Here is a 15,027-nt window from a genome sequence, read left to right as displayed (position 1 = left end):
AATGTACATAGGAGGTTTGAGATTGATTAGTCATAAATTTTAAGATCTATTTAAGCAAAAAACAAATTTTGTCATACAGTAATTAGACAAATAATTCTGAAACTAAAAATTAGAGTTTATAAAAATCTCTAAATTTCCATTCGCTGATATCATAAAAATGATCAACGCGTTTATGAATAAAATAAATGGTGTTCTTCTCGGTTTGCGTTTTCAGTGATGTAAACAAAACGAGAATTCCACGTACGTTCATATGGGAATGTTCCATGCCAAAATTTTCCTGCGGTTTGCGGTAAAATTCCTCTCGCAACTGCGTCAAAGACGGAAAGCGTATATTCGCGGTTCCACTCGGCTTTATGCGGATACAAGTATCTCTCGTAAAGCAACGTACTCTAATTAATTCAAGGGGAACAGGCGATTGAAAAAAGATAAAGAGGAGCCGAGAGAGGAACGGAAGTTCCTCGAAACCGGTGAAGGATAGCAGGGCCGATCTCTACATTCTATGAACACGGAATAAGAATTCACGCATACATTTGTACGCGTGGGACATAACACACACATACGCACAAGGGACGCGCGCCGACCGATAGTCTGGCATAGTCTTTTGTACTTTGGGACACGAGCCCACGAGCCCCGGGCATGTCCGGGCATGTCCTCGTACTAGTCACAGATATAACCTGACACTCACACACCGTTATGTCGCCCTTTTTCTCTCTTTCGTTCTCCTTTTTCTTCCTCTTTCATCCTCCGTGCGGCAGCTTGTCGATTCGAATACAAAGCGGGAATCGGGCCTTGGGCGCATAAAGGAGAGATCTGCGTCGCCGTAGAAATAATGAAGACAGACCGAGAAGAAAGAGGAGCGCGAGAAAGAGAGAGAAAGCGACGAAGAGAAAAAGAGAAGAAGAAACAGGCCGTGCGGAGGAAGTGAAACATATAGCGAACGAGAGAGAAGAGATAGGAAGAAGCGAGATGAGAAGTGAGAAGGTCAGGAAGGGATCGGCCGTGTTATTTGGCAGCTGTGTGGCAGAAGCACCAACTGGCAGATGCTACGGTGGAAACGTCCTCTTTGGGCCCAGCCGGCCCACCCCGCGGCCGGTTCCTCCGCCGAGGGAAAGTTCTGGGTTTCGAACAGAAAGAGAGAAAGAGAGAGAGTGTGTAAGAGAGCGAGTTCTTTCCTGATGACGCGCGCATCCCTCTTTATTCCCCGTGGGACCGTGTGATTAGACCGCGTCTTCCGGAAGAAAGGGCTCTTCTTCGAGAGCGTTCATGCGGCGACGCGGATTTTCTCGACGAATCTCGCGGGTTCGATTGTGCGATTGTAGCCCTCAGAGCGAAAGGGCTCGCGACGGGGGTCATGGTTTTGCATGCAGAAAATTAGTGCGGTCGCAGTATCGTAAAGTGGAAGTAAATGGAATACTATAAGAGAAAGAAATCGACGAACCACCTATGCATTTTTCTTAAAGCCATAAAATAACTTCGTTTTATACACGTTAGAATCATGTATAGCAGACGAGATAAATGATGTGAGACAATATAGCGACAAGTAATACGGCTGCATGATATTATTTAATAGGATTATGCTCTGTTTAATATAAAATCACAAGCTAATGCTTTGTCCAGATCCACACGATTCATTTTGCTGTCAAATTATTTTCATTACTTAATTAAAATTAATTATCTATTACATTAATTTATTATATAATAGTTATATTATATATTTACATTATTAGTTATTATTTAATTATAATATATTCTTTTCGATGCTGACAAGAGTGATAAATCATAAATGTCGTAGTTAAGACTACGTAGTTAAGAAACCTAGACCTGCTTTCTATGCAAGCACTCTGTCTATACTGAAATCCGGAACGTTAAAGGTTTTTAAAAGGCCATACAAAAAGCTATTATAGCCCTGGAATACACGTTTCCTATCTGCAGACATTTAAGTTTAATGAGTATTGTAAACGAGAAAGCCATTGGTTCAGTAGTCATTAGCTCGAACGTAAAAAAAAGTTTGAAATCTTCGGCGATCGAAGCAAGCGACAAACCAAATTCGCTTATATTGCGTACGAATGTTTCTTCTTTAACAACGATTTAAATTATTTTGATTTCAAATATAATCTTTTAACGCTGGTGATGCATAGTTTAACGGAAGATATAAAATTCAACGCGGAACACAGATCATTATTGTGGAACGCTGATAATTTGTAATTTATAAACACACAAGTTAATTATTTCCGTTTTCCTCTTTGGGAATATCGATGCCATAATTCGTGAATCAGCGACACAGCTGGCTGCGTAAACGTGCAACGCGTTAGTCAATAATACGCGCATATATTGGAAGTATGTCCATGGGAAGTCCTGAGAGTCGCCCGGGCAGAATCATCCGGTTTCTCTTTTCATGGGGTTAGGGATAGGGTGTAATAGTCAACCCCTCCGCATAACGTCATGGTCCTGACGGCGCCCGGAGTGCCGTGCGTGTGTGCGACGTACATAAACGCTTGCACACAATTGCACTTCACGTCGACCGGCAGGTCCTCCGATGAAACACCTGTTTAAATTCTCATGAAATTAGAACATTTGCTAGAACGGAAGAAGGACCAACTGTCGGAAGTTCTATTGTATCTCGTAGTCGACTTACTGAATTCACAGTAAAAACAGAATTTTTAATAGCGCGTGATTCGACGAGCGACAGTCGAAGTAGCATCGAAAGATTCGAGAATAGGCGAGAAAAGTAGTTTAGACAAGAAAACGAAGCTTCTTTTTCGTCAGTGTTATATATATGTTTTTTAGAAATTGAGTGAAAAGAAACTATTTTTAGAGTAAATTCTCTTTCGCAAGAGCTATTGAACTCTAAGTGGACGTTGTTACAGAAACTCGTGTTGTTATCGAAAGAGGCAGTTTGATGTTATAGTCATAAGAATCTTTTGTCCAAAAAGAAAATTTGTAGAACTTGGACGAGAACTCATCTATTTTACTTCTTTAAATTTTGATGATTCGCAGCACAAAAGGAGTGGAGCCGAAAAGAACTTTTATGAGTGAACTCGTGATTAACTTTAACTATTCGATTCATTTTATCCTTAAATCCGCATGTACGCTCAATTTCATTTCTGTAAACGCACCGTAGCGACTCAACGTCCAAAAGAACGCACGCTCGGTTAGTCAAGAATTCGATTTTCAGCACTTGAACGGAGTTCCCGGAGTTTGCTCACGCGAGGAAGGCTCCACCGCACTTCCGGTTATCACGAGATTATCCCCGCTGTGATCTTCCGAGTCATGCTAACGTGCTCGCGTCGGTTTCGGTTCGATTATCAAAACTACATGATAAATCGGCCCTCGTTGCGAACGACCTGGAAAACCGGATGCACTCGGAGATGGAAGACTGTCGTCGATAAGGACGCCGCTATAAAAACGCGCACCGTCACGTTGATAGAACGCTTTTCGATGTCGGATATAACCAGAATAGATAAGGATTGCTTTGCTGCGGGCGATGCGCGCGCGCGCGCGCGCTTTCTTCCTCCGCGTTTGAGAAGAATCAAAAAATACTTGCACCCACACGGGAATAAAACATTATTTTTTAGTATCGCGTGCCCAGAGTTCATCGATTTTCCCGCGTTTTCTTTTTTCAGAACTCTGAATAATAATTGAACATCACCGCGGAGGCAACAATACGAAATACATTTTTCCGTATAGAAACGTGCACATCATTATTTCCAAGATATCCTACACGTAAAATGATCTTAACGATAAAACTAAATTTTAACTGTCCTAGAAATTATTTTGAGAAAAAATATCACGGAATTACATATGAAAAAATGTCTGTGATTGAAACAAGAAATTTTTGTGTAATATTACTTTAACAGAAATTCTATTCAATCTTATCGTATAGGTATTGTCGTGGACCGTAAATATTTCTTTCAAAGACACCGGGAAATCCCGGAGGAGGAAGCAGCCAGCCACGCCGCGCGTTCCAGTTGTCTCACCGCGCGAGACAACCGTATACCTGCAAGTAGATTTCAATTGTTAACTGTAAACGAGAACGAGAGCGATCGCAGCCTCCGCTGACATCTTGCAATTTGTGCGCTCCATGCATCGCATCCGCGCGACGAGCATGCGCCTCTGTTCGTCGCGCCGGTCGGGTTCGGAATCGAGTGCATGTAAACGGGCCGCTTATATAAACGGGGAAGTCGATCTGGTAGATACATAGCTAGGCTTGGTCCACGTAGAAACTGGGACGGTGGTTGGCCCGATTAGTCATGGACTCGCTCCTCGCGTATTCTGCGATCCTAATTCCTGGCGCGTCGCGAACGGCATCGATTCCACAGACGGACCGGTTACTGATACCAGATACGCGTAGAATGTCTCGGTATATAGCAGCAACGGTATTTTTCGATCAATTGTGAGTTGACTTTTTTTCACAAGAATATTTAGACATTAATCATTTCTAAGCATATATACGGAAACCTATTATAGATTTTGCCCTTTAATTAATTTTCTCCATGTCAACGGAGAAATTTAAAGTTTATTTTGTATCGACACATTTGATGTGGGACATCGACAACGTGCGGCAAATATTTTTTCACAAAAGTATTATTACTTTAAGAAAAACTGATTCCAAATTTGGAAATATCGAAACTTGCTGAACTATATATATTAAAATACTTCGTATAGGAATAGATATTATCTGGCTTTACATTTCTAACGAATATTTGGACTCTTGTATTTCATAAACTGCGATAATTGGTTTGTTTGTAACTGTATATTGTCATATAGGTATTTACGGCGATGTATTATGCGCAATGTTATACATGTTACACACATGATAAAAATAATTTAGTGGTATAAGAGTAACAAACATAAATTCAGTCTGCACAGCGTATCATGACATAAATGAATATCCTGCGATCGCATGTTCCATAATGACCCATTATTGGTTTCAATGAAATTCGATAACAGTTATAACCAGAATAAACCGTGTGAACAGGAAGCACACGTTAATGAGCGTGAAAAGCTATTCAAACGACCGAGATAATTATTCGACTAGATAAAACTAAATATCGATGAATATTAATCAAGAGTATTACTTATCAGACGGCATAAAGTGAATCAATTAAATCGTCATTATCGATGCAAAAATGGAAAGTTAAATTCGTATACAGACAAATTAAATATATATATCTACATTGTTTTATTTAGACCAGTTTATAATTTTGCGCGTGTTATACGCGTAAAATTGATGTTTTTTTATTGGTCTACAATCTAAATTTATTTATAGAATATTATTTAGTATTAAAAAATACAAATTGAAAAAAAAATTATCGGAAGAATGTTTCATCAAATTAAATTGAACAAATCTATATTCATGTATAACACACGCGTAGAATTAGATTAGATAGATGCGTATCTGCTAGATATATGCGTTCGATAAAATTGAATGACAGATAGGAAATCGATATTAATCGGCTTTCACCCCGATTTATGAAAGCCGGGAATAGCTTATCCGAGAAAGGAAGGATAAACGAGATGTTTCCTTTTCGCGTAACTGGCAAAACGCTGCAACAATAAAGAGTAATCGTTCTGCGACTGTAATATTTGTTACGAGCGCGTAATTTTGCAGGGAGAATCTTATAATTCGCGTGTCATTCATATCGAGGCATTCCTCTCGCGTTAAACGCGATTCTACCGTGGCTACAGTAACGCGCAGGCTAGGCATTTGCAATTCAATGATCAGTAATAGTTTCGAATGGTTCACCGTTGACAGCGCTGGGCGCCACGTTGTCGAGGGAACAAGCGAACCGATGTTTCCCGTGGCGGCTGTCGCTCTTATTACTTTATTATCACGCCTGGACGATGCGTCGTCCGTAAGTGAAATCGTCCGTCCGACGATAAATGAAATTTGCAACCGATTATTTCCCGCGCGCGCGTGTATCCACGTGAAAAAAAGCGATTGTACAGGAGCAATCGTTATTTTTTACGGGCTATTTCAAATGATTACATCGAGAAATTCAACGCCTTAACTTTACGCTCGCAAATTTCTACTTTTATGTACTTATAATCTATGCCCTTTGTTTCGTTCTTTGCACGCAACTAATAGAGTTTTGAAAACGCAGATCTAACTTTCAAACATTTTACGGTCATCGCTGCCGTTTCTGTTAATGACTCTTCGACGAACTCTTGGGTTGATTCTTTCTTGCGGAAAATTTAACGAGGAAGTTTCATCTGTCATGGCTCTTCTCGTTCTCACCGTGGAAATATTAATTCAACTGGGAAATTAATTTCTGTCCGGATAATGGTATATTCCGTGTAACATCCAGACTAACATACATACCGTACAAATCTATGTTATTTCTCAATGACAGCGTGTCTACTACTTACATCGAAACGTACGTTTTGCGAGACTCTCGTCATTTCCTTAGTAGTCGGGCATTCCTGGCGTCTGCAGAGACGACGGCGGTGTTTGCGAAGTCATAGTTATAGTTTGCTACAAAGCGAAGTGTGCGCGATGTGTTACACGTTTTGCTGCAACTCCTCGGCACTCCGCGGCAATTTGCATTCTGCGAAACCGGTTGTGGACGCAAATAAAATTGTTAAACGGGAACGAAGCGTATTGTCGTGCGTAAGAGGACATGTGCAGCTGGTACTACGTTTCCGCTTTGAAATTGCGTTAATTTCCCGAATGTGAATCCTCCAACCTCTATACGAACGCGTTGCGCCGTTAATAACTGATCGATGAGGAGTGAAAAGTAAAATTTGTTCCGCGCGATACAATTCTACCGTTAATTCCTCTTGAACGAGAAAAGATTAATTAACATGCGTTATCAAAAATGCGTATGGAAAATCGAAATAGATTAAAATGTTAACTTCAACACGATCATAATCGTGACAATATTTTCTTTTTGTTTTAAGCTAGTACATAAAGTTACAGAGAAAATTCTATCGCGAGAGATAAGCTGGGGCTTAAAATCTAACTGAATGACGACGAAATTTCTCTCGATCGAGGTATCGCCGACGTGTCAGAGAGCTCCATCGGACTCAATAACGCGTTTGAAATTCAAAATTGTCTGTCTGGAATCCTTGTCGCCGCGTTTTCTCTCTCTCTCTCTCTCTCTCTTTGCGCGAAGTCACGCCGAGCGACTCCACAAAGCGCCGTAAAACAACGCCGTAAACCGAAAATCAACGTTTCGTCGCTCCTGACGTCGCCTTCGTTCGCCTGCTCTTTATGCATCCGCGGGCACAAAGAGTACAAAGTGCAGACTGGATCACTCACCGGAGTGTTTCGCTTCTCGCGTATTTCGATATTTCCTTGTGCCTCCGCGTGTAAAAAGCTCTATCCGCGAAACACGATGCGCGTCTTTTTATCTGTCACGATAGGTTTAACCACAAACGTTTGACCATAATTGGGCGCAAAATTACGACACAAATAATGTATCCGCGGGATTGACTTTGCAATTAGGCAAATTATTATAATCCGACCATTTGAGATTTCCTCGTAATTGAATGACACCGTGACTCAGTGATTTCGGCCGGGAATCGAGAAGCGCACGGATGACTAAGCGAGTTTTAATTGCTGGTCGCACTTAATTTCTTTTTCTTTTCTTTTTACAACTGGTAACGCACTGACGTGAACATTTTAAGGCGCAATCTCGCTCTCGTCATAAAAGCTATTATCGCGCCGATCATGAGAAGGAAGATACCGGTGGACACTAAAATGGTAAACGATGCGCGACCCTGATTCTCCGTCAGCAGAACTGCGTAGTAGTAACGACTTTATCTCGAGGTTAAGTAAGACCATTCAGTTGTTCCAGTTATTCTTTATGGAATAATTACAAGTGCAGGGGGATAAACGAAAACAATATTTTTTATATTTCTTGACAATGAAATCACAATGATCCAAAAATCTATTTTTTTTTTTCATAAAAAATTGATTGAACTCATAAAACTCATAATTTCAATGAGAAAGGGAGCAATGTACATTAATCATTTAGAATCCTACATCAAAATGAGCTTAACACAGCAAATTTTTGTGCTAATCCTCTGTATTTTTTTAAACAGAGACTGATGCTCGAAACAGAGAGCTGTTAAATAATACGTCAAAGTTCCGTAGTCACAGATACAAATAGATATTATTTTTACAGTCCTGAAATCTTGGTTCTATCAAGTTCGTACTGGTTTTCGAACCGTGTTTCGGAACGGATTTCCTATCTAACACTTCCGATTTCCGTTCGCGGAAATTTCTCGCGACCATCGCGGCTGTAATCGAGGGTTGTGGCCATCAGGCTAGTACGAATGTCCATTAACCGGTCATTATCCTCCATTGCGTCACGCACATCGAGAGGTTCGCGTACCCCGACTGACCGAGCGCACCCTTTCACGCTGCCGATTTCTCTCTTTCTCCCTCTCTTTCTCTCCTTCGTCGCCGCTCTCCATCGCGAATATTAAAAACGGCTGGTGTTTCGTTTCGTAAGGCTTCCGCAATCGCGCGCGCGCGCGCGCGCGCGCGATCTCTCTCTCTCTCTCTCTCTCTCTCTCTCTCTCTCTCTTCACAAAACGATACCTCACATTGTTAGCAGCCGCTGGCCTTCGCTCTCGTGGGCTCCGAGGGGCGATCGATCCGCTCGTGCGTGTCCGGAGACGAGCCTAATCGGTCGAGATCCACGCGCCCGTTGCTGTTACGCTGGATCCTATACTACGTAGTATATCGCCGCGCGACGCGTCATACCCGACGTTCGACTCGACCTTGTTTGCGCACAGTCGATCACACAGGGACGTGCCGTGGGAACGAGCTTAGGACACTTTACGCACGTAAAGTCCACGAATGTTCGCTTCGGGGATGAAGTCGAGAGCTGAGATAGCACGAACACGCTTTAATGAAGCTGATTTAACCCTCGCGCTTCGACATCAAGGTGGATATAGTGGTGGTTTGATGACAATCCTGTGAGGTCAAGTGGAGTAATTGAGGACGTTGAGTAGATGGAACAGTACAATGATTGTCTAGCAATAAAATTGATTTGTATTAGGAAATCACAGAACATTACGAGCATTGTGTCGTGGAAATTATTAAGAAAATAATTAAGAAATTGTCACTATTTATTTCGTCGTTGAAAACAATAAGTAAGTGAAAATACGACATGATACACAATCAAATTACAAGCAGGGAAACGCCGTAATCGGTCAGGACTGGATCTTGGTTACCTATAATATTATTTGAGTGAATTGTACGTAAAACTTCACTCAAATAATATTATAGGCAACCAAGATCTCCAGTTCTGACCGATTACGGCGTTTCCCTTGTAATTTGATTGTCGTAGAAAAATTACCCTTTGCTCTCTACTTGAAAAAGGATTATTTTGATTCACCTCATATTTTTCAAATATTCGGTTAAGTTTGAAAATATAATTTGTAAAACATTTTTCCAATATTTATAAAACAAAGAAAAACGTTATGTTATTCGCGTGCAATTAGTAGAATTTTTATAAACGTTCTAAAGTTGTTAATTTTTATGAATGATATATGTATAGACTAACAGTTTCAAATCTGCTCTCCAAATTTTCTTCATATGCAATATTGGCCTTCTATTCTTCAAGTGGTATAGTTTTCTTCTATTAACTCTGATATTTCGTTCAATTTTATTTCGACCCATTTTTATTTTTAAAATAGGTACGTTGTTTCCACCATAGATATCGTCGCAAGTATTTTTAAATTGAGCAAACATTTTTTAGGTTTTTATTTTTATTTATGTATCTTTATAAAATACAAAAAAAAAACGATATGTTGGATTAAAGTCACAATCAAACATAATAGATGTTTGTTTTAACTAGAATATACATATATACAGGAAATTAATATACTGCACCGCGCTATTCACTAATTTGTCACTTTTATCCGTTTTGTATAAATCCGTTTTGTATTGCAGCATGATAATTAGTACATGACCGCGATATAGGTGGAAAATTATGTGAATTTCTTCGCTCAAAGATCCTCTTTCTCGCTAACTCCGCTGAAAGTTCACGAACCGAAATGACTGTTCTGGTTTGCAAATCGCAGTGTCTCCGGCCCACAATCCGTCGTCACGCACCGAGCCGACGCCGACCTATTTGCGAAAACTGTCTCGCATTTCTATTAACAAGTTTCGCGCGCGGACGGACGAGTATGCTCCCGTTATCGCGGAACTTGCATTTTCGAGTCGACGCCCACCCTTTAACCCTTTTAATTGCAGCAACACCGCGCATGGTTGTGCTCGCCGTTTTTCCGACTAAAATTGGTCCATTTAACTCTAACTGTAATTTGATGGTCCCTCTTTTTTTTTTCAAGAAAGTGTCTACGCTGTTTTAGTTCAATATCACTCGTTGCTGACAATAACGAAGGTAGATTCATTCCTGATGCTTGATCGTTAATAATGCATGCTTCTTGCATTCATTCATCACGTGACGTTTGTATTATAAATATTTTCTGCCCCAAATCGTCCGTGATAGCTAAAATAAATTGTCAATTTGGACGAGAGAGATTTATCGATATTTCTCTTTCCGCATGATAAATAGGGTTCGAAACGCGAAAAATCATAATATTTTGGCGCGAATAAATAAATAAAGAGATTAATTATAATTGATTGGTTTACGTAATAGTTTTTAATATGCAACGCATAAAAATTATGCTTATTGGCTTACATGAAAACAAAGAATGATGCAAAATGTTACTTTGTAAATTGGTACTTAAAAAAAAAAAGAATCCTGTTAATCAAGATATTAAGAAAATTATTATGATTATAATATTAATTTTTCGATTATATACTTTCTTCGTCAACCATTTTTAATCCTAAAATTTGTATTCTATTGTTTTTCATTTAATTTGAAACACTGACACAGTATAATACTTATACTGTGACACTGATATCAATTTATTTATTTCATGTCATTTCTTTTTTATATACGTAAAAAAAATCGAAAATCAATTTCAATCGTTTTTTGTTAGCGCTTTACATCATTGTGCTTCGATATTTTGCAACGGAACGGCCTTAAAACAAGTCGAGGGTTAAAAAATGGTCTGTCTGACGTGAGTTGTAGCGTAACCGTAACTGAGTGTTTATTATCGGGTTGGAATATTGCGGGTGTTCGAGAGACGGCGAGAGAAAGAGAAAGAGACGGCGGATACGACACGTGAAAGCGTGTTAAATCGCGCGATTGACTGTCGCACGCGAGAAACGATCCTCCCGTCGTTACCTCGCCCGACGAGAAGGAATTCTGTGCCTTGTGTACACGCACGCGAAGGTACGACGGTTGCGAGACGCATACAAGATCCGGCGGGCTACTTTACAACAACGATTATGACCGCGGGACGATATATTGTGTTTTCGGAGCTGGACTTTGATAGCAGGATCAGCCTCCTTATACCGCTCCGCGCTCTTGCCATCACGCTCAGCAATACGTTAACTCCCTGAATGGCTCGACGAATTTCAGGGAAATACGACGCTGTCTTTTTGCATGGATACAATATATTTACTTATCTATATATATCTCATTATACATATTTTATCCATATTTATTTTAGTTTTTTATATCCATATACAGATACAAGAAATGCTTTATTTTTATCGAGCATAATTATGCTAGGCGAGAAAGTAAGTTCTATCGAGCATAATTATGCTATATAGGCGAGAAAGTAAGTTTTCACGTACATCAAATATAAATTATTAAAACTTTTTTTATATTTTAAACATTTAAACGAATATGTACACACAGTTTTTGCAAGAAATCTAATTCTATTTACAAAATTTAGTTTTACAATTTGATGTATAAACATGTCACGTAAGAAATATAAATATCTTAATGGATTCATAACAATTATATTGCATAGAGTTTGCTATATTAAATAAATCTTTACTAGATGCATAAAATTATCAAAAAGACAAAACTAGCGTGAGACATCCTCGTTTAACAACCTTCGCAGATACGTTTTATGTTTGATATTACAAGCAATTGTGAAAATATCACGTAAATTATTACCTGAAAGCACAATATTTCTGCACACCTCTCTGACGCAATAATGAAAAAGTATTATTCGCAGCGGACGCAAATGACGATGCTCGGTTTTGTTAAGTAACGCGCGATAATAACTCCCTTCGGCCAGGTTTTAATTGCCACCCTATGGGATCTCGCATTCGTCTATCGTACGCAGCAGGTAACGTAAAGGCTAGTTACGCCGATTTAAATAGATCGTGATCGCACCGGCCCCGTCATCGGACGAGATCGAAGGTGGAGATTCGTCCCGGCTTCGTAGCCGGTTAATTATAATGAATTATTCATAGTATCGTTAGACGTCATGGCATCGTCAGGTCGACTAGGCTGTCTCTCTCTTCTTTCTCTCTCTTCTCTCTCTCTCTCTCACACACACACACACACACACACACATTCTTTCCATCTCTGTCCCCAACTGAGCCCGGCGCCGTGAGACGTTAAATCGTGGTGAAGCTGAGCGAAAGAACGAGAGGGAGAAGGGACCCCGTAGGGTAGGTAGAGTAGGTAGGTGTACTCGCGCGAGCATAAATTACACCTTCGGGAATCATATTAAGTTGAGGACGCGCACGGATATACTATTTACGAGCGAAGCCGGTTGCGAGCGACACGATAATTAGCGTCGATTAGAAGCCTTTTCGACGCTGTCCGATGAAACGCTTTAATTATCGATTATGGGGGCTGCGCCACCGATACCGCGCGTCCGCCCGATCCTTGAGAACGTCGCTCGGAGGACCGTCGCTCTCTCCTTCCACGTGCATACACACCTTTGTGAATATCTCTTTCTCTCCTCTCTCTCTCTCTCTCGTTATAAAACGCCGCGCGGCGTCTCGGTTGCTGCACGCTCATTATTAAGTAGCGCATGGAGCGCAAGGCGCGTGCTAGTTTGTAGGTATGAAAGTTACCGATGAGGGAACACGGCCGAGCCCCGAACTCATCAATTCGGGCAAAACTTTGTCAGTACTATATCCGGTGACTCGACACTCGGGGAATAACGGTAATGCTTCGTTCGCGCCCAATTGCCTTTTAAAGCTATACGCCGAACTTCTCAAAGTCGAAAGACTACTTTTCTCTCTCTCTCTTTCTCTCTCTCTCTCTCTCTCTCTCTCTCTCTCTCTCAATCTCGTAACATACCTAACTTACAAAATTATGATGGGTGGAAAGGAATGTTTATAATGGAAGGTGACGATAAATTAAACGCTACAATGGTGCGGAAATTTTGGGAGGGTCTCGGAAGATTAATCAAACATTTTATTTTACGAAGAAAATCTCTTTTGTAATTTCGTTTCTATAATTCTGTGTACTTAAATTTAATTAAAAAGTAACTTAATCGACATCAAAGCTTCTACAAAGAGATGGTCTGTAAATAATTAAATTAACAGAAGCTTAATTTTCTGTAGACTCTAATCGAACTTTTGCCGTAACAGAAATTTGATTTGCGGCCTGATTGCGCAGGTTTGTTTTTAAAAGCTGAAAAAGCTACGACAAAAGTGATTGCCTTTATCGAGTTTTCGCTAAGTGAGAATTGACACACACACGAGATCGCAAAATTCGAAAACGCTCTGTTTAGCAGTAGATATCATTACGTACCTATATACTCGTATTAAATTCTACGCTTGAAGTTGATGCGTTGCTATCGCTACGTAGAGCGTCTAACAAGGGTTGGCACGAAGCTAAAGCAAACACTAAATAATTCATTAACCTTTCGATAGCCCTAGTGGCAAACACACATGCGGATTGCACGCATGGCTGGTCTTCGAAAAGTTGAAAATCAAAAGCAGACTGCTGGAAAACGCGATATCGAGATATCAAACACACGTAATCGCGGCTCCGTCGTTGGCCTCAATAAATCGCTACCTGTATGGCATAAGCTGTCACGTCGATAAAATTCGGTGTTTTATTTGGTACAACGGTTTTAACGCTTCTGCATTTGATTTCTCTCGTGATTTTCTCTTCAGTTCTCTGGATGTGCAATCAGAGTGATGCTCCTACAATTTGAATTACAATAAATTAGATTTTGTTAATTACGCATTTTAATTCTTATCTCAGTTTGTGCCGCGATATATTACATTAATGTCAAGTTAACTGCAGATACATTTTCATTAAGCGAAAATCAACTTCGGATTTACTAAGAAATCTCTAACTGCAGAGAAAGCGCGATAGCTCCGGAACTCTCGTGTAAACAGGATAACAGGAAGGACAACAGGAAAGTACAAGAAGTGTTACAAGAAAACGGAGGAAACGAGACTGGAGGGAGGGATGCTATTTACTCTCGGTTTTCGGGGACGTTACTGTACACGAAATTTTCCAACGGGCGAGAGATCGGAAGAGGATGGTTACGTGGCAAGTTCGTGTAAAAGAGTAAGGGAAGCTCGTCATCTCCTCCACCCTAAAATCGAAATCGTTCCGCGGCCGACGTTACGTGCCCGACGCAACGACGCCAGACACCGTAATCTGCTTCCTACACGCGCGTACAGCCAGCGGTCACTTCGTCTCGCCGCCGCGCCGTTCTCTTTAGCGCGTTACGCCGTTGGCGGCCTCAAGCAATGTAAACGTACACATAAAAGACGTACATGCACGGTCGCCAGAACGATGAACGAACGGCGCTGTCGTGTTGGCACCGTACGCGTGAGATTAAGTAGTGGTATAGCGGCGCGTAGCGTTGCCGGCGCGTTGCGTCGCGACGACGACGTGGATCGCCGTCGCCGTCGCCGTTTGTCGCGGGTAGCAGTGGTGGTGGTGCGACGTGGTGGGATGCGGCAGCAGATTCGTATACGTGACTCGGTGCGGCAGGCAGAATTCCAACCGGCGCTACTCTCGACTTTACGAACCAACAGATCAGTCGAGTCGCGAACCTCGCGGAACGAGCTGCCGCGTGCGCGTGCCTCTATCTCTTTTCATCTTGTGTTTCTCCTCTCTTCCGTTCTTCTCCGAGTACCGGAGTACTCCGTCTGTCCCTCTCTCTTTCTTTCTCTCTCGCGTTTTCGCTCTCCGTCCCGTCCTGCTTCTCGCGGATTCGCTTTTA

The 15,027-nt window shown here is 41.1% G+C and overlaps 1 protein-coding gene and 1 long non-coding RNA gene across 3 annotated transcripts in view; one reads left to right on the top strand and one right to left on the bottom strand.

Annotated features, from left to right (window-relative positions):
* Nucleotides 1-15,027, top strand: part of LOC139812139 (uncharacterized) — a 118,463-nt gene that overhangs the window by 32,173 nt on the left and 71,263 nt on the right. The window lies entirely within an intron of this gene.
* On the bottom strand, nucleotides 13,908-14,977 carry LOC139812143 (uncharacterized). Its single transcript, XR_011731814.1, has 2 exons — nucleotides 14,576-14,977; nucleotides 13,908-13,990 (listed from the first exon to the last, which is right to left on the bottom strand). It is a non-coding gene; the product is annotated as an uncharacterized lncRNA (long non-coding RNA).

The sequence above is a fragment of the Temnothorax longispinosus genome, chromosome 4 (genome assembly GCF_030848805.1).
Source record: "Temnothorax longispinosus isolate EJ_2023e chromosome 4, Tlon_JGU_v1, whole genome shotgun sequence".
NCBI classification, from domain to species: Eukaryota; Metazoa; Arthropoda; class Insecta; order Hymenoptera; family Formicidae; genus Temnothorax; species Temnothorax longispinosus.
This window is presented reverse-complemented; position numbering and strand designations above follow the sequence as displayed.